This window comes from Elephas maximus, chromosome 14 (assembly GCF_024166365.1).
Source record: "Elephas maximus indicus isolate mEleMax1 chromosome 14, mEleMax1 primary haplotype, whole genome shotgun sequence".
Classification (NCBI taxonomy): domain Eukaryota; kingdom Metazoa; phylum Chordata; class Mammalia; order Proboscidea; family Elephantidae; genus Elephas; species Elephas maximus.
The window spans coordinates 33,025,111-33,050,782 of record NC_064832.1 but is presented as its reverse complement, the minus strand read 5'-3'; the positions used below and the strand labels follow the sequence as shown (position 1 = coordinate 33,050,782).

Here is a 25,672-nt window from a genome sequence, read left to right as displayed (position 1 = left end):
AGGTTACCGGCAGTTCTGGAGGAACTGTTATTGGTACCATTTTATAGTCACTACACACATGGACGTGTGTTAGTTCACAACCGTAAATCTGGTAAAATGACAGTACTGTTTGAAATCCACAGTGTCTGAGGCATTTTCAAAGTAAGTGAGTGTTTAATGTATTATTTCCTCCACAAATTCTAGAAACAATACTATTTCTTTAAGTACAAAAGAACAGCCTCTTTGAGCAGTGCTGGGGTGGTTTCCCCGGCCCCCTTTCAGCTGGGGTGCCCCCGTTGAGTGTACAGTCAGTTAAAAATAGGCAAGGCAGGAACCTGCCTGTCTGGGGCCGAGAAACTGCTGCCGATTTATAGAAGCTGTTGCATCTGAATGGACGATATTCTACAGGCTTAGGAAAGAAATTTCAGGATAAAATTCTACAGGCTAAAAGAATTCAGTTTCAGAAAATCCGAGGGAAAAAGTTGTCCACCTTTCTATACTCCTTTAACTTTTTTCCTTTGTAGTTTCCACCACTTAAAGAATGAATAAATAATTAAAAGGACGAAAACAAAACACCCCTGTTCTGTGTTTTGAGGAAATGGTTTCGTGAGGCTGTTTGGTTAGACAATGAATTAAAGGGTCAGAACTTCCGGGACGGGCTTTCTGTAAGGGACAAGTGCTGTAAGGGACTGCTGCAAGTGCTGGGCTTCAGCTTCCACAGGGCACTTCCAAAGTTGTTCTTTTCCGGAACCACAGGGAACACTCTGTTATGGATTGAATTGTGTCCCCCCAAAACGTGTGTCAGCTTCGCTAGGCTGTGATTCCCAGTATTATGTGGTTGTCCACCATTTTGTGATCTGATGTGATTATTCTGTGTGTTGTAAATCCTAACCTCTGTGATGTTAATGGAGCCCTGGTGGTGCAGTGGTTAAGAGATCTGCTGCTAATCAAAAGGTCGGCAGTTTGAGTCTACCTGCTACACCTTGGAAACCCAATGGGGCAGTTCTTCTCTGTCTGGTAGGGTTGCTTTGAGTTGGAATTGACTGGTCAGCAAAGGGTTACGATGTTACTGAGGCAGGATTAGGGGCAGTTATGTTAATGAGGCAGGACACAGCCTATAGGATTAGACTGTATCTTGAGTCAGTCTCTTTTGAGATATAAAAAAGAGAGAAGCTAGCAGAGCAGAGAAGAGAGGGACCTCATACCACCAAGAAAAAGAGCCGCAAGAAGAGTGCGTTCTTTGGACCTGGGGTGCCTGTGCTGATAAGCTCCTAGACCAGGGGAAGATTGATGACAAGGACCTTCCCCTAGAGCTGACAGAGAAAAAAAGCCTTCCCCCTGGAGCTCGTGCCCTAGAATGTGAGACAATACATTTCTGTTTGTAAAAGCCGTTCACTTGTGGTGTTTCTGTTATAAAACTAAAAGCCTAACCAAACCTATTGCTTTCGAGTGGATTCTGACTCATAGCGACCCTGTAGGACATAGTAGAACTGACCCATTGGGTTTCTAAGGACTCGTAGATTTGAACTGCTGACATTTTGGTTAGCAGCCAAGCTCTTAACCACTGTGCCACCAGGGCTCCATTTCTGTTATGGCAGCACTAAAAAACTACGATATACTTCGTGGTACACAAAACCCCAGAGCTAACCACTGTCTAATATTTTTAACTAAATAACACTATTGAAAAACGATTACACTGACCTGATAGGAAATTTTGGCCATCTGGGATAATTTTACTTTAGAAACATTTGTTTATTTCATGTTTCCAGGCTCTCGATTGCATACGTTAAAAAGAAATCAGGTAAAACCAATTTCTCTTACATCACCTTAGAACTGGTGTTACCCAGTAGTAGGTGCACAACCAATTTTTGCCAGACAAGTGAATAGAAAATTAATCTGTTATTTGTTACAGAGATATGTAATAAGATTAGAAAAGATTTAATATAAATGTTTTAATGCCCCTTTGGAATCTCTGGGTGGTGCAAACAGTTAACAAGCTCTATCTGTTAACCAAAAAGTTGGAGGTTTGAGATCCACCTAGGGGAAGAAAGGGCTGGTGCTCTACTTCTGAAAAATCAGCCATGGAAGCCTGTCATGGAGCACCGTTCTACTCTGTAACACACAGGCTTAGCAAGAGTCAGTGTCAACTTGACAGGAACTGATCTTTTGCTGACTCCTTAGATATTTTAATGATTTTCAATTTAAATATCTAAATATAAACGTCTAGTAGGTTAAAAAGATAGTTTGGGTAAATTTGTTAGTCCTTTAAAAAAAACGATCCTATTCTATTTTTCCACCCTAAGCCATTGCCTGTCCTGTCCCAGGGCCACCTTCATGCTTTGCTGGGCCGTTCAGCTTAGTAATGTAAACATTTTCGCTATAGCAGTGTCTTCATGGTTTGGGAATGTGGCTTCCTGTCTTTCAAAACCTGATGTTGTTTATTTTTTCAGCGTGTGCCTTCCAGACACCTGCATTTGGAAGCTTTCAGGTGTTTTGCAGTAGCTTGCTCAAATGAGTTGGATTACTTCAAGCCAAGAATAACCAAGTGTTGGGGTCGAGATTGTAGATTGTATGGTCAGTCCTTCAAAGGAAGTATTTATTTTTATTCATTCATGTTTGCCTTTCCTTGGGTCATGGTCCTGATTGCTGCTTCCTTTTGCTGCTATTATCCAAGATTGAATTTGCTGTCATTCCTAAGACAGTGTTTTACAAGCTTTGTAAACCATGACCCCCAGAAAAAATACATTTTACGTCCTGGCTAGTTTTAACACACACACGCACACACACCCACACCCACACCCTGAACCTAAAGGATTTATTGTAATATGTAAGTACTGAGGTCTTACTAAGGATATGCTGGTCATGTAGTTGATTTCATCACCCACACAGTGTATCTTCATGCAGTTTGAAAAACACCAACCAGCAGCAGCAGGGGACTTTGTTGTTCCCATTCTATAGCAACAGTCAGCTTTTCTGCTCATGACTGATTGCCTATTGCCATGTGATTTTGCCAGCATTTAAAAATAATCTGATTGTAAAGCTTATGCTAGTTCTGGTTGTATACTGGGTTTTACCTACACAGGCCACTGCTCCCTGGGAGGTGGGGCTCGGCAAAGCATGTTTCATAGAAACAGCTTTATACTTGGGGCCCGGGGTTGTTCACGAAGGAAAGCTCAGCAGTATGTAAATCACACATGCAACCTCCTGTATCCCTTAAGAGCATAGATTCACCCCTGTATGGCTCCGTCATCACTTGACTAGTAAAGACCGTTTGTCATTGAATCAGCTCTGAGTCATAGCGACACCGTGGGTGTCAGAGTAGAATGGTGCTCCATAGAGTTTTCAGTGGCTGATTTTTTGGAAGTATATCACCAGGCCTTTCTTCCTAGGTGCCCCTGGGTGAACTTGAACTTCCAACCTTTCAGTTAGCAGCCAAGTACATTAATCATTTGTGCCAAGCAGGGACTTTACAGTCAGTTCAGATAGCAAAATATTACCTACATCGTGGATACTTTGAGCGTAGGTACTGTGTCTTGTTTATCTTTTTATCCCTCACAACACTTAGCACAGTGCCTTAGGTAGAGAATACGTATCAGCCTTAGCTCTGGCTGAGTCTCCTCTTTCTCTCTCACCTGCTCTCCATCTGTGCTTTTTCTTTCTTCCTACAGAAAACACAAAATTATGGAACAAGGCTGACATTTAGAATGACCTGAGGGGTAAATTGCTTGTGGGTGGAGGCTGCTGTATATATGTAGAACTTTATGTTTGGGGCAAATAGGGGGAAATTCCTCTCTAAATGAAGGAAAAGTAAGATTACACATTTTTTTTTAAATAATTTTTATTGTGCTTTAAGTGAAAGTTTACAAATCAAGTCAGCCTCTCACACAAAAACCCATATACACCTTGCTACATACTCCCATTCACTCTCCCCCTAATGAGATAGCCCACTCTCTCCCTCCACTCTCTCTTTTCGTGTCCTTTTCGCCAGCTTCTAACCCCATCCACCCTCTCATCTCCCCTCCAGGCAGGAGATGCCAACATAGTCTCAAGTGTCCACCTGATCCAAGAAGCTCACTCCTCACCAGCATCCCTCTCCAACCCATTGTCCAGTCCAATCCATGTCTGAAGAGTTGGCTTTGAGAATGGTTCCTGTCCTGGGCCAACAGAAGGTCTGGGGGCCATGACCACCGGGGTCCTTCTAGTCTCAGTCAGACCATTAAGTCTGGTCAGATTACACATTTTTAAAAATTGCCTTAATGAGTGAATGGTTTGTAATTATCCCATTGTTTATGGTTAAATAGCTGCTTTAAAAGGCTAAAGGAGTTGTCTTTTAAGGTTGGTTCAATGTCCCTTTTTAATCTGAATTTTCTAATCAAATCGTTTTTAATCCTGATAGGTCTTGCCTCCATCTGAGTGAATTAAGTCTAAGGTTAATAAGGCTGATAGGATTTCTTTGGCAGCATTTAGATGGTCAAGCCCAGCCCTGTTTCATTTCTTTTTACCCCGTGAAGATCGTGTGGGGCCAGGTTGCTTTTTGTGGGTGGGCAGTGGAGTAGCAGGTGTCCTCATGGTCACTGGTAACTGGGATTTTGGGGACATGAGCCAGGCTTGCATCCTGGCATCAGCTCTATTATCTTACTTTTGAAATCTAACTACTAAGTACGAGTTTTCAACTTTTTTTTTTTTATTGAGAGAAAAGAACTCATTTGACAAACCTAAGATTTAGTAGCTGGTACATTGAAGTTGAGTTTGTAACCTGCATGTTTTTGTGTTTGCATGTCTAGATAGGTAGATAATTAGATCGATAGCTAGCTAGCTGCCGTTGAGTCAGCGCCAAGTCATGACTGCCTTATATGCAACAGAACGAAACATTGCCAGGTCCTTCACCATCCTCATAGTCATGAGCATGTTCCAATCTATTACCATGGCTGTTGTGCCTATCCCTATCATCAGTGGTATCCATTACCCTCATTGGCCCCGTACTTCACCAAACATGATGTCCTCCATTGACTCGATCCCTCCCGATGACATGTCCAAACCAAGCGAGTTGGACAGTGTTTTGTTGTGATCCATAAGGTTCTCATTGGCTAATTTTTGGAATGTATGTTGCCAGGCCTTTTTTCCTAGTCTATCTTAGTCTGGAAGCTCTGCTGAAACCTGTCCACTCTGGGTGACCCAGCTGGTATTTGAAATACCGATGGCATAGCTTCCAACATCATAGCAACACACAAGCTACCACAGTAGGACAAACTGACAGATGGGGTGGTGGTCTACATACACAGTGTCCCATTGATCAGAGATCATGAATTCAGCAATGGTTTAATGGTGACTGCCCTACATGTGGCTTCTAAAGATTAGAATTTGAGCCTTATCCCTTTCTGTCGTAGCTGTGTATTCCTGCGAAATTCACTTCTCTAGGCCTCAGGGCTGTCAGGAAGAGTAAATGAAACTCTGTATAGCTGCCTCTCAGGAATTTTTGGTTCAAATTGGATTTTGGATGTGAAAGATTTTTGGAGATGACCTACCTTCATTGTATACTGAGGACCAGGGAGACTTAACTGAGCTTTCTGGAGCAGCTTGCATCTCTACTTAAGTGCCAGTGATGATCTCATGATGACTGCCCAGAACAAGTGCCATTTAACCTAGGACTCAGTGTCCACTCACGGTTAAGAGCATGAGTTTTGGATTAGTCTGCAGTAAACCCTCCTCTGTGGGTTACCAGGTCTGTAGCCTGGGGCAAGTTACTTAACTTCTTGGGGACTTAGTCTTTCTTAAGATTAAATAGAAATGAGTTCCCCGCCCCCAAATTCATAGGGGTGTGGTGAGAATTGAATGAGATTAATTTATGCAAAGATCTTAGTGAAACGGCTGGTACCCAGTGAATGCTCAGTCTTATTATTATTTCTTAATCAAATGACATTGCTCTAACACTTCCCTAGCTTATCTGAGCACTGGGCTAAAATTCTGCATGTTCAGGGAGTTGTTTATAGGTATCCATTGTCCAACATTTTTCTTCTTTAAGTAGATTACTCGTTTCCTGCTGAATAAAATAGCTGTATTTGTACAGTAAAATGCCTTGTCTGTCTCCAGTGGCTCATTCTTTTAATTTTGTTCCTCTGGGTAAGCGTTTGAGTACTTTTTGCCATTTCCATGATCTAGGCAGGAAAGAGGCCATTGCTTCATTGTGTGCATCAAACAGAGATAGGGACAATCTCCGAATTACTTATTTTTGGCCTGGCACTGTATATTTTGAACCTGGGTGTGTCAGATCTCTTGGTGTCACAAAGCCACACCGTGGAAAGCTGAGGTTCCGGGAAGCCGTCCAGTTTCCTCTTACTGACCCTGACTCATTCTTCCTGCAGTCTGCTGTCAGCCCCCTTCTCCCTCTATCAGCTGCCCTCCTTACGTAACCTGAAGGGGTTAAGAGTTTCCAAAGCCCCTGTCCCCAGAGGTGTTCTGTGTATAACTGAAAAGAACTTAGGGAGGAGTCATACTATCGAGAAACCAGGAAACGTGTGGGTGCCAACACCAAATGCCGTAAATAAATTTGAAAACTACGTCTGCCATAGACAACTGAGTTATTGTATTAGGAAGCTTTTTAAGCATTGTTGAGGTTTTTTTTTTTTTTAAAGTTGTGATGAAGGTATGTGTATATAATATGTATATAAATAACAAAAATTTTGTCATTTTAGTATTTTGCTGAGTTTTAAACATGCATTTAAAAAATTTTTAAGTCTGCCTTCCCCTTTTTAATCTGTTGCTTTAATATTTAAAGTACTGTGATCCCCAGCGCCTTTTGTTTTGTTTGTTTCAAATAACAATGGTAAACCCTTTCCTTTCAATGACATAAAGTTTTTTTTTTTTTTTTTGGTACTACAATAGTCCCTAAAATCATTTGCTTTTGTTTTGCTGGCTGGAATTTATTTTTCTCCTTGCATTATAGAATATTTTGGAGGGGTAATGGGAGAACTGGGGATGGGATTTAACCCATAACCTGTTGCCATTAGTCATTAGTCGATTCTGACTCATAGCGACCCTGTAGGGCAAAGCCGAATGGCCCCATAGGGTTCCCAAGGAGTGGCTGGTGGATGTGAACTGCCAACCTTTTGGTTAGCAGTGGTTCTCTTAACCATTTTGCCACCAGGGTTCCAGGGGGTGGGGTTTAGCAAATAAAAATATAGGATACCCAGTGCCGTCGAGTCTAGGATACCCAGTTAAATTTGAATTTCATATAAACAGTGAATACTTTTTTAGGGTAAGCCCGTCCAATGTAAGAGTTACGTTTGAATTTCAGAAAAACAATGGATAATGTTTGTAGTATAAGTATGTCCCATGCCACCATGCATCTGTCAGTTTGTCATATTGTGGTGGCTTGCGTGTTGCTGTAATGCTGAAAGCTATGTCACTGGTATTTCAAATGCCAGCAGGGTCACCCAGGGTGGACAGGTTTCAGTGGAGCTTCCAGAATAAGACAGACTGGGAAGAAGGATCTGTCAATCTACTTCTGAAAAAATTGGTCAATGAAAACCTTATGAATAGCAGCAGAACTTTGTCTGATACAGTGCCAGAAGATGAGCCCCCCAGGTTGGAAGGTACTCAAAATGTGACTGGAGAAGAGCTGCCTCCTCAGAGTAGAGTCAACCTTAATGACATGGATGGAGTCAAGCCTTTGGGACCTTCATTTGCTGATATGGCACAACTCAAAATGAGAAGAAACAGCTGTAAACATCCATTAGTTATCGGAATGTGAAATGTATGAAGTATGAATCTAGGAAAATTGGAAATCATCAAAAATGAAATGGAATGCACGAAGATCAATACCGTAGGCATTAGTGAGCTGAAATGGACTGGAACTGGCCATTTTGAATCAGACAATCATGTCATATTGTTTACTATGCCGGGAACGACAAATTGAAAAAGAATGGCATTGTATTCATCGTCAAAAGGGACATTTCAAGATCTATCCTGAATACAAAGCTGTCAGTGATAGGATAACATCCACAGGCTTACAAGGAAGACCAGTTAATATGACTATTATTCAGACTTACCCACCAACCACTAATGCCAAAGATGCAGAAACTAAAGATTTTTACCAACTTCTGCAGTTTGAAATTGATCACACGTGCAATCAAGATGCATTGATAATTACTGGTGGATGGAATTTGAAAGTTGCAAACCAAGAAGAAGGATCTGTAATTGGAAAATATGGCCTTGTTGATAGAAACAACACAGGAGATCGCATGATAGAATTTTGGAAGATCAATGACTTCTTCATCGCAAATACCTTTTTTCAACAACATAAACGGCAACTATACACGTGTACCTCTTCAGATGGAAAGCACAGGAATCAAATCAGCTACACCTGTGGAGACAGAGGATGGAAAAACTCAGGATCGTCAGTCAGAACAAGGCCAGGGGCCGACTGTGGAACAGACTATCAGTTGCTCATATGCAAGTTTAAGTTGAAGCTGAAGAAAATTAAAACAAGCCCACAAGAACCAAAACATGATCTTGAGTACATTCCGCCTGAATTTGGAGACCATCTCAAGAGTAGATTTGACGTGTTGAACACTAATGACTGAAGAACAGATGAGTTGTGGAATGACATCAAAGATATCGTACATGAAGAAAGCAAAAGGCCATTAAAAAGACAGGAAAGAAAGAAAAGATCAAAGTGATGTCACAAGAAACTCTGAAACTTGCTCTTGTACGTAGAGCAGCATAAAGTGAATAGAAGAAAGGATGAAGTAAAAGAGATGAACAGAAGGTTGAGAAGACAAAGTGAAGTGTTAAATGTACAAAGACCTGGAGTTAGAAAACCAAAAGGGAAGAACGTGCTTGGCATTTCTCAAGCTGAAAGAACTGAAGAAAAAATTCAAGCCTTGAGTTGCAATACTGATGGAATCTATAGGCAAAATATTGAATGATGCAGGAAGTATCAAAACAAGAGGGAAGGAATACACAGAGTCACTGTACCCAAAAGTATTGGTTGACATTCAGCCATTTCAGGAGGTAGCATATGATCAAGAACTGATGTTATTGAAGTAAGAAGTCCAAGCTGCACCGTAGGCGTTGGCGAAAGACAACCAATTGAGATGTTTCAACAAATGGATGCAGTGCTGGAGGTGCTCACTCGTCTGTGCCAAGAAATTTGGAAGACAGCTACCTGGCCAACTGACTGGAAGGATCCATATTTGTGCCCATTTCAAAGAAAGGTGATCCGACAGAATGTCGAAATTATAGAACAATGTCATTAATATCACACACAAGTAAAATTTTGCTGAAGATCATTCAAAAACTGTTGGAACAGTACATTGATAGGGAACTGCCAGAAATTCACACCGGATTCAGAAGAGGATGTGGAGTGAGGAATATTGTTGCTGAGGTCAGGTGTATCTTGGCTGAAAGCAGAGAATACCAGAAAGATGTTTCCTTGGGTTTTGTTGACTCTACAAAGGCATTCACCTGTGTGGATCATAACAAATCGAGGTTACATTGGTAAGAATGGGAATTCCAGAACACTTAATTGTGTTCATGCGAAACCTGTACAGAGACCAAGAGGTAGTCTTTTGAACAGAACAAGGGAGTACTCTGTGGTTTAAAATAAGGAAAGGTGTATGTCAGGGTTGCATCCATTCACCATACTTAGTCTGTATGCTGAGCAAATAACCCGAGAAACTGGGCTATATAAAGAAGAATGTGGCATCAGGATTGGTGGAAGACTCATTAAACAACCTGTGATATGCAGATGACACAACCTTCCCTGCTGAAAGTGAAGAGGACTTGAAGCACTTACTGATGAAGATCGAAGACTACAGCCTTCAGTGTTGGTTACACCTCAATATAAAGAAAATAAAAATCCTCAGAAATAAGCAACATCATGATAAATGGAGAAAATATTGAAGTTGTCAAGGATTTCATTTTACTTGGATCCACAGTCAATGCCCATTTAAGTGGCAGTCAAGAAATCAAATGATATATTGCATTGGGCAGATCTGCTGTAAAAGATCTCTTTTAAGTGTTAAAAAGCAAAGTTGTCACTTTGATGACTAAGGTGCACCTGACCCAAGCCATGGTGTTTTCAGTCGCCCCATATGCGTGTAAAAGCTGAACAGTGAATAAGGAAGACTGAAGAAGAATTGATGCCTTGAGCTGTGGTGTTGGGGAAGAGTTTTCAATACACCATGGACTGCCAGAAGATCAATCAAGTCTGCCTTGGAAGAAATACAGCCAGAGTGCTCCTTGAAAGCAAGGATGGGGAGACTTCCTCTCACGTACTTTGGACAAGCTATCAGGGGGAACCAGTCCCTGGAGAAGGACACCATGCTTGGTAGGGTAGAGGGTCAGTGAAAAATGGGAAGACCATTGATTAGATGGATTGACACAGTGGCTGCAACAATGGGCTCAAACATAGCAACAATTGTGAGGATGTCGCAGGACCAGGCAGTGTTTCGTTCTGTTGTGCGTAGAGTGGCTATGAGTTGGAAGCGACTGGACGCCACTTAAAAATAACAACATGTTCCATGCATTATTTGGGACGTACTTATACAAAAAATGATATTTGTGGCTTATCTGAAATTCAGCTTTCACTGGATATTCTGTATTTTATGGCAACCTTAACTGGGGTGAAAGGCGATGGAGAGGGCCCACGATGTGGCCACAGGAGGGCTGTCAGAGACTCAGATTGGTGCTGGTGACTGCCAGGGTTTGCTGTAGTGCAGCGCCATGCTCCTGGGTCTACAGCTACCTACCTTCTCCCTGTAGTCACTCAGAATGGGGTGATGGTAATGACTAGAAGCAACAGGGATAGCTTAATTCTGAAGGAACACAGTACCCCACTGTCTTGGAAAAGTGTACTTAATATAAACCAAAACCCAAATCTGTTGCCATAGAGTCGATTCCAACTCATCATGACCCTATGGGACAGAGTAGAACTGCCCCCTAGGGTTTCCAAGGAGCAGCTGGTGGATTCAAACTGCTAACAACCTTTTGGTTAACAGACAGAACTTGGGTCTTGTTGGTTTTGTTCTGCCCTCAGCTTCTGGTTTATCCTTTGATTCATTATGAGAGGAATGAGGTAGACCAGAAAATTTAGAAGGGAATTTGTAAAGTGCTTTGAGCTAGATGAACTTAGGGCATAAGTCATCTTATGTCATGTATCTTATAGAATTTTTCACAAGTTGATTTTGACTCATGGTCCCTGTGTGTCAGGGTACAACTGTGCTTCGTAGGGTTTTCAGTGACCGATTTTTAGGAAGTAGATCGTCAGGCCTTTCTTCTGAGGTGCCCCAGGGTGGACTTGAACTTCCAACCTTTCTGTTAGCAGCCCCCAGGGACTTGTATCACAATGCTATCCACAGCTGTCAACCCTTATCCTAGGGAACCAGACAATATGCAGACCGTTACTCAGTTAGCAACATGCAAACCCTTTTAGTCCTGATGCTTTGGTGAGACAAAAATGTGCACGAGAGAATGTTCTATGTCATGTTCAGTGTCAATTGAGGTGTAAGGAGCAGAAGCTTAGACAGGTGAGAAAATGTTGGGCTGACTGACAGGCAATTATGCCATAGTGATATTTCCTCAAAAAATTGACCCAGAAATTCCTCCATTTGGACAGGCATCTGCTTTCTTAACACATAGCTGCCCTGAGAAGTATATCGAAATTGTAATCTTCACCTGTCCTTTCCAAATCTTAACTGTTCAAAATTACTGTGTTTTTTCTCTGAGGAAACTTGGATCGATATTAAATCACACGTGTCTGGAATTATCTCTCTGAGCCCTTCATAAACAAATAGACTGAGAGTTGGAGGTCACAGCTTAGGTTTCGGAGTGTTTTCCTGGGCTGGTCTCTGAGGCTTCCTGACTCTTGAACAATGTGTTCTTTCCATGATACTTTATGTAGAGTATTTATTTTACAGTAGCTTAGCGCTTTTTATCCATTCATATCCTCTTTTAAAACATACTTGTTTTGGCAACAGAGGTACAAAACTTGTAGAGTATTTTCTATTTAGCAGCTCCTCAGAGTATATATGCTGAGGATAAGGGAACCAGCCACTTCTTCTTTTTTAAAAAAAAATAATAATCATGAGCACGTGTTTTCTCGTCATAAGCCTGTAAATATTTTTGTTGAGCATTCTTGACTGGGATTTTCAAACATCCTGCTAGAGGGGAAGTTGGGTATGTCTTCATGAGATAAATCCCTCAAGGAGTGATTTGAAAAGATTTGTTCTTTGGGCTTTCTTTTTTCCTTTCAGTTTCTTTGCTGTCTAAAAATGTTGCCTGTTTGGTTATGAGGCACAGATAAAGCTATAGCCAGTGATAGTGACTGAAATACCTGAATGGAGTTCACATTTTAGGTTGCATATTGCCAATTCATTTAGAAAATATAGAATGTCAGAGCTGAAGGACTCTTAGATATCATCTGGTTCAACATTTTTCCCTCATTAGTGGAGTGGGAGACTCAGATGTCAAGTGACTTCCCCAAAGTCATTCAGCAAGTTAGTGGTTGAACTGGGAGTAGGACCTGGTTTCCTGACACTAGAGCAAAGCTTTCCCTCAACCGTTGGCCAGTATGATTTAACATTTCAGGTCATGAAAATATTCCTTTAAGTGCCCAAACTATAATTTTAACTGTTTTTGGTGGAAATCATTCTAAAATACTTTATCTTCTGAAGTTTTAGCTTGACTATGTAGAACATAATTTAATTTGTTTCTGGATGTCTCAGTGTCATTATTGTCAGCACTGTCTTGTGTGCACAAGTTATTTACCGCATGGATGCCCTTTGCTGTTATGAGAATATGGAAATCTTTGCCCTTAGTTCTGTTAAGACTCCAGCATGACAAACCCAGTGAGTGCTTGGATCTGATTTTATAACTTTTGGGTATTCTTCCTCATTGTCAGTTGTCACTTTTTGCTGCCTTTGAAAACACCAAACACATTGCAGTTGAGTTGATTCTGACTCATAGCAACCCTATAGCATTCTCCCTGTGCCCAGTGTCATTTGGGTGCATATAATTTTGTGGTGAGCTGAGAAACCAGATACCCAAACCCATGAGAAGCATGCATATTTCGTGTAGATTTTCATGGAGAGATACCTGGAAGAGTGGGCACTTTTCTTGTGAGTGGATGGGCCTGGAAAGGATTTTTACATTATTTTTGTGCTTTGGTATAATTCTGGATTTTTAAAAAAATAAAGGCTCAATATTTTCATAATTAGAAACAAGGCTATTTGATTTGGGAAAACAGTGTGCATAAGCGATAAATAGGTTCTGAACAAACACTTTCTTACCCTCAGACCACCATTCATTCTCTTTCATCTAATTGGAGAGGTTCTGTAGCAAGATTCTACCTATGTTTTAAAGTACCTGTGTTTCAGAACATGCCACTTTTTACCATGATGTCAGTGTCTGAACAACCACCTCAGACTATCTCCCTTGGCTGGAACTCCAGTGCACCTTTTTGTACTTCCTATTTGGCACTACCATTTTTTGTTGTTGTTTTTCTCCCTGTGTGCGTTCTCTTTCCCCTATTAGACATAGCTCTCTACTATCTTATGTCTTGCCCTTAGTGTCTAGTACTGCACCATGCACTTGGTAGATGCCCACAGGTGAGTATTTGTTGAGTGGCATCTATGTTGACTTTTCATTGACCATCGCTGCTTTCCTGTTAGAATCCAGATTTGTCTCCATAGTTGAGGTTGTCTGCCAAGTAACTCCAGAGAATGTGAGAAGCTGCTATGTGTAATATGTGTTAACATCTCTAAATACTTAAGGTGTTATAAAGCATTGCCTTAGACAGCTCCTACTCAGCTGTTCTACTCTGTCCTGTAGGGTCACTGTGAGTCGGAATTGACTTGATGGAAATGAGTTTGTTGTTTTTGGTTTACTCAGCATTTCTGGGACTATTGGGGTAGTCTAGCTTTTAGGGGTAGAGTAGCTGAGGCATTGGTGCCTCAGTGGTAGAATTCTCACCTTCTACGTGGGAGACCAGGGTTGGATTCCTGGCCAGTGCACCTTAAGTGAAGCCACCACTCGTCTGTCCGTGGAGGCTTGTGTGTTGTCATGATGCTGAACAGATATCAGCAGAGCTTCCAGATTAAGGGAGACTAGGAGGAAAGTCCTGGCAATCTGCTGCTGAAAATCGTCCAGTCAAAACCCTACAGATCAGAGTGGTTATGTGTGGGGTCACCATGAGTGGAGGAGAGAACCAAGGTCATGGAAAGAAAAGGTGGTAAGTCTGGCATCAGAAATCTGTAGTTTTCTTTATCCTTGTTAGGCTATGAGTATCCCAGATACTTGGACTTGAATGAAGAAAAGGGCTTCTCACATGGTATCAGGCTAAAGAGGTTTTGATTTCTATATATACTCAAGTAATTGAAAGAAGACCCTTCACACACAACAGAAACTCCCCACACACTCCACAGCAACACACGCACACGGACACACACCCTGTACCGAAGTGGAAATAGTTGAAGGAAAGAATGCATATTTCAGTCAGTTTTAACCACCCGAACCTATTTGAGTGCCTACAGTGTGCCGATACTGCCCACACTCTGAAAAAATGTTCAAACGAAGGCAGACACAGCCAGTGCCTTCTTGGAGTTGGGACAAAACCTCTGTTCATTGAACTCTGTTCAAGTGCAGGGTAGGGCAGGGAAGGATGTGGAAGGATGGAGGCCATAGCAACCTGCGTAATGGAGAACTTCAGCCCTGAGAGAAGGATCTGCATCACTGAGTGGAGCTGTTCATTTCTGATAGTTAATAATTACTGACTAGCTTTGAAGGGGAACTGAGGGCAGTAAAAGGATGAGTACAGGAGGGCGTCCTGACCTCTCTCCTCAGGAGATGATCAGTTTGTAGTTTAAAGGTGACTCTCTGGTCAAAGCAGGAAGCTGGGAGTTGCTTGCTGGTGGATGCGCTGTGACCCGTGGTGGTGTGAGCAAGACAGTCAGGGCTTTGCCAGGGTGGGGTGGCGGGGGCATGTGTCATGGATGCCTTCCAAAGTTGCCAGAATTTGGTGTCCAGTGGACATTTATTTCTCTCAGTCCAAGTCCACATTTGTTTCTTAATGTCTTGCATTAACACTGGCCACAGGGCACAAGGGAAGTGCAGACATATTCCCATTTCTCCTCCATATGGGAGGCAGACAGGGAGATGGAAGATGGTACTCTCATCAGTAGAGTCAATTTGCCTTGGAATTAAGAAGAGCCTTAAGCATTCTGTTTCTATTGCTGATCATATTTTCCACTGACAGTGCCCTGTGTCATTTGGGGTAACTTTGACATTTATTTCCACTTAATGTGGGGAAAAGACTATAAGACAGAATTGGAGTAATTTCTGGAAAAAAAGCAGTAAATGCTTAGTAGAGTGCTGTACAATTTTTTCATGATAAGTATTTGAAGAACATGCAATTATTACCGACGCTTCTTGGGAAGGTAAACCAAGTGATCTTCCTGAGTCTAGAAGATTGGAGAGTTTTCAGTGTAATGGATACCTCCTCCCGCTTCTCAGTTTCCTCTTTTCTTAATAAAATTAAGAAGGTGAAATTGAGTTGCAAATGGGTATCATTAAAATTTGTTGACATTTGTCAGTGAAAAGAGTTAATACTGTGAACTTCTTAAACTTGCGTTGACTTTATATATAACCCCACAGGACAGGGTAGAACTGCCCCATCGGGTTTCCAAGGAGTGACTGATAGATTCAAACTGCCAGCGTTTTGGTTAGCAGCTGAGCTCTTTACCACCGCGTCACCGGGACTCCATGATATTATAAGGTCTTTTTAGATAGATTAATTTTCCATGTAATTGACAACTAATTTCCTAAGTTACCCTATAAAAAACCCATTGCCATCAAGTCGATTCCAACTCATAGCGACCCTATAGGACAGGGTGGAACTGCCCCATAGAGTTTCCAGGGAGTGCTTGATAGATTTGAACTGCTGACCTTTTGGTTAGCAGCCATAGAGGTTAACCACTATGCCACCAGGGTTTCCAAGTTACTCTATAGACATTTAAATTCTTATAGAAATTACTGTACATCTCTTATTAAGTGAAATTGACAGAAAACAACTTAATCATCTTTTTAAAAAGCCAAACCAGTTGCTGGTGAGACCCCATGTATGTCAGAGTAGAATGGTGCTCAGTAGGGTTTTCAGTGGCAGTGATCTTCCGGAAGTAGGTTGCCAGGCACCTTGGAGTGGATCTGAAGCACCAACATTTTGGTTTGTAGATGAGTGCATAGCCATTTGCAACACCAAGGGACTCCATGATCATCTTTTAGGAACTTGCCCATCTTATAAAGGAGAAGTGAGCAGCGTGTAGTTGCGTGATCTCCCGAGAGCTGTGTCACCCATCTGAGTGAAGTAGGGAGAAGCAGCCTCTCCCAATCATTTTCTTAGTGTCCACAAAGTCTCATCAGCTTCATGTTAGCTATTTGTGTCCTTTAACTTGCAACCACAATTTAAAACCCGATCAGTATCTTCTGTACGGAGCAGCTATGGGCGCTACTGTGACTGCAGTGCTCAGCTTCTTTGTCTCCTGCTCTGTGTTTGGGTGTGGGGCGTGAATGTGCCTTCCCCATTTTGTGATGTTGTTCTACGATTTCTAGGGCAATGGCATTACAGGGTAGTTGCCTTAGATGAAACATATACGTTCTTCATCCTTACAGGGTGATGATTTCCTGACAAGATCCCAGATACTGGTTTTCTCTAAGCTTAAGTATTATATGACTCTGGTGTCTACTGCTATTTGATAACATAATTTCTAAGATTAAAAATTGTGTTTTGATAGAGGCGGCAACAAAAGTGTGAGGAAAACAATCATACATACATATATATGCATATATAAATGCTATTTTTTATTGTGGTAACTGTATGACAACATTTATCATTTCAACATTTTTTACATGTATGATTCAGTGCCAATTACATTATGTCGTACAGCCAAATTATACATATTTTGTAAACACCTAACAAATTCTTTCTCTGTGTGAAGGGAAAAGTATTATTTAAGGAAAGTCCCATAGAGAGTCTTAGAATTTCATAATGAAAAGAGGCCTTAGATTAATTTACCAAATAGCTAATTTGTTCATTCAACCACAAGACTTATGGAATACCTACCGGGTGGAGGACTCTGTGCTAGGAGATATGCTTAGGTGGTGGACACAGGAGATAGGGCCTCTGCCTCCTGGAGCTCACTGTCTAGGGGTAAGAGACATGAATCAAGTAATTAAAAACATCTGTAATTGCAAATAAGAGGCCCTCCTGGTGCTATTGTTAAGCACTTGGCTGTTAACCAAAAGGTTAGTAGTTTGAACCCACCAACTGTTCTGTGGGAAAAAGACCTGGTGATCTGCTCCTGTAAAGATTACAGCCTAGAAAGCCCTACAGGGCAGTTCTACTCTGTTTCTTGGGGTCCCTATGAGTTGGAATCAACTCAATGGCACATAACAACAACAACATAATTGGAAACTTGGACAGGTCCACCCAAGGAGAAGTTCAGGGAGCTCTGAGAACATGTGAGAAGGGACCCAGGTCTAGCCTGGGCATGGGGATGTTTGAAAAGATCAGGAGGATGAGTGGGAATGAATCTGGATGTGGGAGAGAGGTGATCTAGCCCCACCGTGTGAAACACACAAAAAGCTACCTAAGGGTTTCTTAGTCAAGGTCTTAAACAAGTGTTTGCATAGAAAGCACATACGTGAAGAAAGGATTATATTTTATGAGTTGTGTATTTTATGATGTGTCCAAGGGACTAGTTTCTCCATTTGTCCTCTTTTCCATGGCTGCCATTTGGACTGTTGTGCTGCTTACCTGGTTCACCGTCAAAATGAAATGCAAGTAAAAGAGGAAGTGAAGGCCACATCTTATGCCTTACTTTTAACTGTGGTACAGATTTATTTGGGAGTTTGAAACCATAATCCAAAATGATCTTTCCTGTTGAATGTCTGTAGAAACATCATTCAAACCTTGAATGATTTTAGCACTTAACCTGTATTCGGTTCTATATAATTTTTGCTCATTGTTTTATGTTTAAAGGCAGATTTCCTAGGATAGTACTGATTTATTCTGCCTCCTTAAGACCACATAATCCTTGTTATTTTAATCTGGGAAAAAATACAGGCATTGCATTTGTATATTTTATTTAAAAATGTGTCCAATTTTATTAACGTATTCACCCCAAATTTATCTTCTGTCGTCATCTAACATTTTGTAGGACATTAAGATATGCAGACTTACAAAACTGACTGGAAACGGCTTAGGAAAAATGACATAGGATATAATTTATCTGCGTAATTGCTGATCCTGTTAACATACCTACTGACTCTAAAATATTATACGAGAGACAGTTTCACAACCCAAATTAGAAGCAGCTCTATTAGGTGCTGGGTTCTAGGAGCCTTAGATTTTTAGTCTCAGTTAACCACACCACGTTTTAGGAAGCTTTAAGATTCAGGTCCTAGCGTCCTCAGTCGGTTTTGTTTCTGAGAGCCAATTTTGCCACTGTTGCTTAATGTGGTAGTTCCTGGCCCCCATCCCCCCCATGCAGATCCTTCCAAGATTTTACTCAACCGACCTTGTGGATTTAGGCTAGTGAGGGCTGGCCTTCTTAGCCTGTTCCCGTTGAAGTGAGCATTATTTTGTTCTGAGTTACTACAGCTTCCTTCCTTGGTCTCTTCTGGACATGGGGTGTTATGGATTGAATTGTGCCTTCCCAAAAATATATGTGGATGTCCTAACACCTGCACTTGTAAATGTAACCTTGTTTGAAAATAGGTTTTTCTTTTGTTATCAGTGGTGTTTTAGTGGTAGAATTCTTGCCTTCTGTGCAGGAGGCCCAGGTTCAGTTTCCAGCCAATATGCCTCATATGCAGCTACCACTTGTCTGTCATTGGAGGCTTCTGCGTTGCTATGCAGTTTCCAGACTAAAACAGACTAGGAAGAAAGACCTGGTGATCCACTTCTAAAAATCAGCCCATGAAACAATTAATGTAATCCACCACATAAATAAAACAAAAGACAATAATCACATGATTTTATCAATTGATGCAGAAAAGGCATTTGACAAAATTCAACACTCATTCATGATAAAAACTCTTAGCAAAATAGGAATAGAAGGAAAATTCCTCAACATAATAAAGGGCATTTATACAAAGCCAAGAGCCAACATGACCCTAAATGGAGAGAGCCTGAAAACATTCCCACTGAGATCGGGAACCAGACAAGGATGCCCTTTATCACCGCTCTTGTTCAACATTGTGCTGGAGGTCCTAGCCAGAGCAGTTAGGCTAGATAAAGAAATAAAGGGCATCCAGATTGGCGAGGAAGAAGTAAAAGTATCTCTATTTGCACATGACATGATCTTACACACAGAAAACCCTAAGGAATCCTCCAGAAAACTACTGAAACTAATAGAAGAGTTCAGCAGAGTATTGGGATACAAGATAAACATACAAAAATCAGTTGGATTCCTCTACACCAACAAGAGAACATCGAAGAGGAAATCACCAAATCAATGCCATTTATAGGAGCCCCCAAGAAGATAAAATACTTAGGAATAAATCTTACCAGAGATGTAAAAGACTTATGCAAAGAAAACTACAGTACACTTCTGCAAGAAACCAAGAGACTTACATAAGTGGAAGAACATATGTTGCTCATGAATAGAAAGACTTAACATTATAAAAATGTCTGTTCTACCAAAAGCGATCTATACATTTAATGCAATTCCGATCCAAATCCCAACATCATTCTTTAATGAGATGGAGAAACAAATCACCAATTTCATATGGAAGGGAAAGAGGCCCCGGATAAATAAGGCATTACTGAAAAAGAAGAACAAAGTGGGAGGCCTTACTTTACCTGATTTGAGAACCTATTATACCGCCACAGTAGTCAAAACAGCCGGGTACTGGTACAACAACAGATACATGGACCAATGGAACAGAATTGAGAATCCAGACATAAATCCATCCACATATGAACATTTGATATTTGACAAAGGCCCCAAAACAGTTAAATGGGGAAAAGACAGTCTTTTTAACAAACGGTGCTGGCATAACTGGATATCCATCTGCAAAAAAATGAAACAAGACCCATACCTCACTCCATACATAAAAACTAACTCAAAATGGATCAAAGACCTGAATATAAAATCTAAAACGATAAAGATCATGGAAGAAAAAATAGGGACAACGTTAGGAGCCTTAATACATGGCATAAACAGTATAGAAAACATTATAAAGAATGTAGAAGAAAAACTAGATAACTGGGCGCTCCTAAAAATCGAACACTCATGCTCATCCAAAGACTTCACCAAAAGAGTAAAAAGACTATGTACAGACTGGGAAAAATTTTTTAGCTATGACATTTCTGATCAGCGCCTGATCTCTAAAATCTACATGATACTGCAAAAACTCAACTGCAAAAAGACAAATAACCTAATTAAAAAATGGGCAAAAGATATGAATAGACATTTACTAAAGAAGACATTAAGGTAGCTAACAGATACATGAGGAAATGTTCACAATCATTAGCCATTAGAGAAATGCAGATCGAAACTACAATGAGATTTCGTCTCACTCCAACAAGGCTGGCATTAATCCAAAAAACACAAAATAATAAATGTTGGAGAGGCTGTGGAGAGATTGGAACACTTCTACACTGCTGGTGGGAATGTCAAATGGTACAACCACTTTGGAAATCGATTTGGTGCTTCCTTAAAAAGCTAGAAATAGAACTACCATACGACCCAGCAGTCCCACTCCTTGGGGTATATCCTAGAGAAATAAGAGCCTCTACACGAACAGATATATGCACATCCATGTTTATTGCAGGGCTGTTTAGAATAGCAAAAAGATGGACGCAACCAAGGTGCTCATCAACAAATGAATGGATAAATAAATTATGGTATATTCACACGACGGACTACTACGCATCGATAAAGAACAGTGAGGAATCTGTGAAACATTTCATAACGTGGAGGAACCTGAAAGGCGTTATGCTGAGTGAAATTAGTCAGTTGGAAAAGGACAAATATTGTATAAGACCACTATTATAAGAACTTGAGAAATAGTTTAAACTGAGGAGAAAACATTCTTTTGTGGTTACGAGAGGTGGGACGGAGGGAGGGTGGGAGAGGGGTATTCACTAATTAGTAGATAAGAACTACTTTAGGTGAAGGGAAAGACAGTGCACAATACAGGGGAGGTCAGCACAATTGGACTAAACCAAAAGCAAAGAAGTTTCCTGAATAAACTGAATGCTTCAAAGGCCAGAGTAGAAGGGGCAGGGGTCTGGGGACCATGGTTTCAGGGGACATCTAAGTCAATTGGCATAATAAAATCTATTAAGAAAACATTTGGCATCCCATCTTGGAGAGGGGCATCTGAGGTCTTAAACACTAGCAAGCAGCCATGTAAGATGCTTCAGTTGGTCTCAATCCACTTGGATCCAAGGAGAATGAAGAACACCAAGGACACAAGGCAATTACAAGTCCAAGAGACAGAAAGGGCCATGTGAATCAGCGACTACATCATCCTGGGACCAGAAGAACTAGATGGTGCCTGGCTACAACCGATGGGTGCCCTGACAGAGAACACAACAGAGAACCCCTGAGGGAGCAGGAGAGCAGTGGGATGCAGACCCCAAATTCTCATAAGACCAAACTTAATGGTCTGACTGAGACTCGAAGGACCCCGGTGGTCATGGCCCCAGACCTTCTGTTGGCCCAGGACAGGAAAAATTCCCAAAGCCACCTCTTCAGACGTGGATTAGACTGGACAATGGATTGGAGAGGGATGCTGGTGAGGAGTGAGCTTCTTGGATCAGATGGACACTTGAGACTATGTTGGCATCTCCTGCCTGGAGGGGAGATGAGAGGGTGGAGGGGATTAGAAGCTGGTGAAATGGACACGAAAAGAGACAGCGGAGGGAGAGAGTGGGCTGTCTCATTAAAAAAAAAAAAAAATTTTTTTTTTTTTTTGTCTCATTAGGGGGAGAGTAATTGGGAGTGTGTAGCAAGGTGTATATGGGTTTTTGTGTGAGAGGCTGACTTGATTTGTAAACGTTCACTTAAAGCACAATAAGAATTATTTAAAAAAAGATAAAATCAGCCCATGAAAATCCTGTGGATCACAAAGGTCTGACCTGCAGCTGATCATGGGGATGGTGCACGACCAGGCAGTGTTTCGTTCTTTTGTTCATGGGATCACCACGAGTCAGCAGCTAATAGTAAGTTAAACGATGTCACACCAGAGTAGGTGAGTCCTGATCCTAATTCCTTCTGAGTGGTGTTTCGTGAAAGGAGAGAACAGATACAGAAACAGCCACACACACAGGGAGAAGACAGACGCCATGTGAGAACACAGCAGAATCATCTGTTAGCCACAAAGGACACCAAGGATTGCTGGCAGCCGCGAGAAACTAGGACAGAGGCATGCAAAGTTCCTCCCTCAGAGCCCCCAGAAGGAGTTACGCAGTTGGACCCTGATTTAGACTGCACATCTCAGAACCGGGAGACAATAAATATCTGTTCTTTAAAGCCACCCTCCTGTGGTGTTTTGTTATGGCAGCCCCAGGAGACTGAGAAGTGTGACTGGGATGTGGACCAGACCTTCTGGAGAATGCTGGGATTGTTTCTGAGCGCCTCTGCACTCCCATCGTCGGGATTGTTTCTGAGCGCCTCTGTGCTCCCATCATCAAGAGCTGCACTGTCCAGTCCTGGAGCCTGGAGCCACATTTGGCTAAACAACACTTGAGATGTGACATGACTAAAGGATTGAACTTTGTTTTGATATAATGTAAGCCACCTGTGTAATTTAAAATGTTCTAGTAGCTACATAAAAAAGATAAAATTATTTTAATAATCTACTCTATTTAACCCAGTACATCCAGGATATTACCATTTCAACACATAGTCAACATTTTACAATGACTTATTTTATGTTTTTAAGCACTAAGCCTCTTCCTAGCCTCAGTAATTCTTTGGCCTTCCTTGGCTTATGGATGCATCCGTCCAGTCTCTGCTCCGTCTTCACAAGGCCATTTTCCCTCTATGGGTCTGTGTCTGTCTGTGTCTTTCTTCTTTTATAAAGAGACCACTCATTGGTCCTACAAAACCCTATTTCCAAACGAGGTCATGTTCACAGGTTCCAGGGGCTAGGACTTCAGCATAACAGTTTTGGAGACACAATTCAATCCCTAACAATCTGTAAACCTAAGTGTGTAAGAAGAGCTCACACTTCTGTTGGGACTCTCACCACTTTGGAAGAGGTGGGCTTGTATGTGTTGATGTTGAAGCGCCCCCTACTTGGGATGAGACCACTTTGACCCCTCAGAAAACTATTTTCATCTGTGTGTTTTCTGGTGAAAATGGATACATAGCATGCTGGGCTATCAAGGGATAATTTTGGCTCATGTTTTGAAGATTTTCAGAGAGCGATAGATTTCAAGGGTTGCTCCAGTCTCAGTAGGTCCAGTAATTCTGGATTCCCTAAGAATTTGAAATTTTGTTTCATATTTTTCACCCTTTTGATCCGGGTTTGTCTGTTGATTCCTTGCTCACAGTGTTTAATAATGGTAGCCAAGCACCATCCAGTTCTAGTCTCATGGCAAGGTGGGCAGTAATTCGTGGAGGCGGTTAGATCTGCAGTCCAGTTCCTCTTCCAATTCCTGGGTCGTCTTCTGCTGCCCCAGGTGGATAGAGACCAATTGTTGTATCTTGGATGGATGCTTACAAGCTTTTAAGACCCCAGGCATTACTTAACTGAGCTAGGGCGTGGAACCAAACCAAAAACCAAACCCAGTGCCGTCGAGTCCATTCCAACTCATAGCAACTCTAAAACCAGTGTTAGGCCAATTGACTGGACAATCCCACAAAGCCCATGACCTTGAACCTTCAAACCCAACAGAACTAATCCCACGGGTTGTTTTGATGTACTTAAGTAGGATCAGCAAGTTTAGCCTTTTATTTTTTTTTGGGGGGGGGGCTTGAGTTACTGCTGAAATATTGTATATAACACAGTAGTTGTCATTTCACCCTTTTTCTGGCATACAGGTTAGTGATGTCAGTACACTGGTCAACTTGTGCAACCATTACCCTTAATTGATGCCAGTTTTCCCATTAATTGGGTTTATTTTTGTGTTTTCAAAAAAGAGTCATAGAAAGAGGAAAATTCTTCAGTCCTTACGCATGTCTTGCCACATAAGGAGATGATCTAAAAAAACCTAAAATTGCAGTATCGTTTTGAAGATGAAGATATTTTCTATGCATCTTAAAGGCTTATTTTGCTATTTTTGCACTGGTCAATTACTAAAACATCAAAATTAAGGAAAGCACTTGGATTTTTACCTTTTGATATCATAGTATAGAATGATTAAGTAATTGTGTGTGTTCCTGGTTAAAAGTATGTGTGGGGTGTGTGTGTGTGTGTGTGTGTGTGTGTAGATGGATAATGTAGTTTGTTAAAAGCCAATGAAAAGCTGCCCAACCCGGAAAAAACCCAGCGCCATCGAGTCGATTCCAACTCATAGCGACCCTATAGGACAGAGTAGAACTGCCCCATGGAGTTTCCAAGGAGTGCCTGGCGGATTTGAACTGCCGACCCTTTGGTTAGCCGCCGCAGCACTTAACCACTACGCCACCAGGGTTTCCGTAATTGAAAAGCTGCAGAAACCTGTAATTTGTGCATTATTATTTAAGATCACCATATAAGTGATAATGTGTCTTCAATTTCCTTTAAAAAAACAAACCATGAACCTCCAAATTTTTACTTACTGCTGTATTCTTCCTCCCCATCAGTCTCACTGTGATTCTTCCTTCTCACTTGATAATAAAACCCCACTTTGTCCAGGTTTCTAATTTCTATGTGCTTTAGTGGAAGTGGACTAAGGCATGTGAAGGCTGAAACAAGGTTGGTTAAAGTTATTATTTCCCATCCTTGCTTGTGCCTTCAGACCACTCCGAGAGCTTTGGAATACACATGCCCAGGCTCCACTCATTTAACTGGTCTGGTGAAGGCCCTGGTTTAAGGCATTTTGAAATGGGTCCTCTGTAACTTAGGGCTGGCAGCATTCTAATAGATACAGTGTAGGTAGGGTGACCCATAGAACTTATCATTCAAATCTCAGGTTTTCCCGAATGTCCTCTAAATTCCTGCCTCCCACTCTCAGGCCTTTGAAGTGGCCTGGACCAAACACATTCTTTTCCAGCATTAAAAACATTAGCAGGTTGTTTTGCCTTATCAACACTTCCTACACTTTCTTATGTGAGCCAGGTTGTGTATGTTTTTAAATTCTTGAATCTGGCCTCTTAAGGTGTTATGTGTAATAGTTGGTGACCACTGAATTCTTGGGGCCTTTTGTTTGGTTCCAGGGAGATGACACTGTTAGAGAAAGACTAGAAGAAAGAATATGAAAAGAACTTAAAGGTGATACATGAAGGAAATCGTGAAGCTTACATAATAACCATCTGCCAAACAAGCCCACAAAAGTACAAAGTTTCAAAGAAAAAAGTCGAATTCGTAAAAGATTAAATAACCAAATTATTCTTAGAACAAAAAAAAAAAAAAACCCACTGCCATCGAGTCGATTCTGACTCATAGCAACACTATAGGATGGAGTAGAACTGCCCAGTAGAGTTTCCAAGGAGCGCCTGGCGGATTCAAACTGCTGACCTTTTGGTTAGCAGCTGTAGCA

General features: G+C 41.4%; 1 protein-coding gene across 4 annotated transcripts in view; it reads left to right on the top strand.

The window, feature by feature from the left end:
- The window catches only part of LRCH1 (leucine rich repeats and calponin homology domain containing 1), a 252,465-nt gene that overhangs the window by 49,404 nt on the left and 177,389 nt on the right, over nucleotides 1-25,672 (top strand). The gene's annotated exons all lie outside the window — the stretch shown is intronic.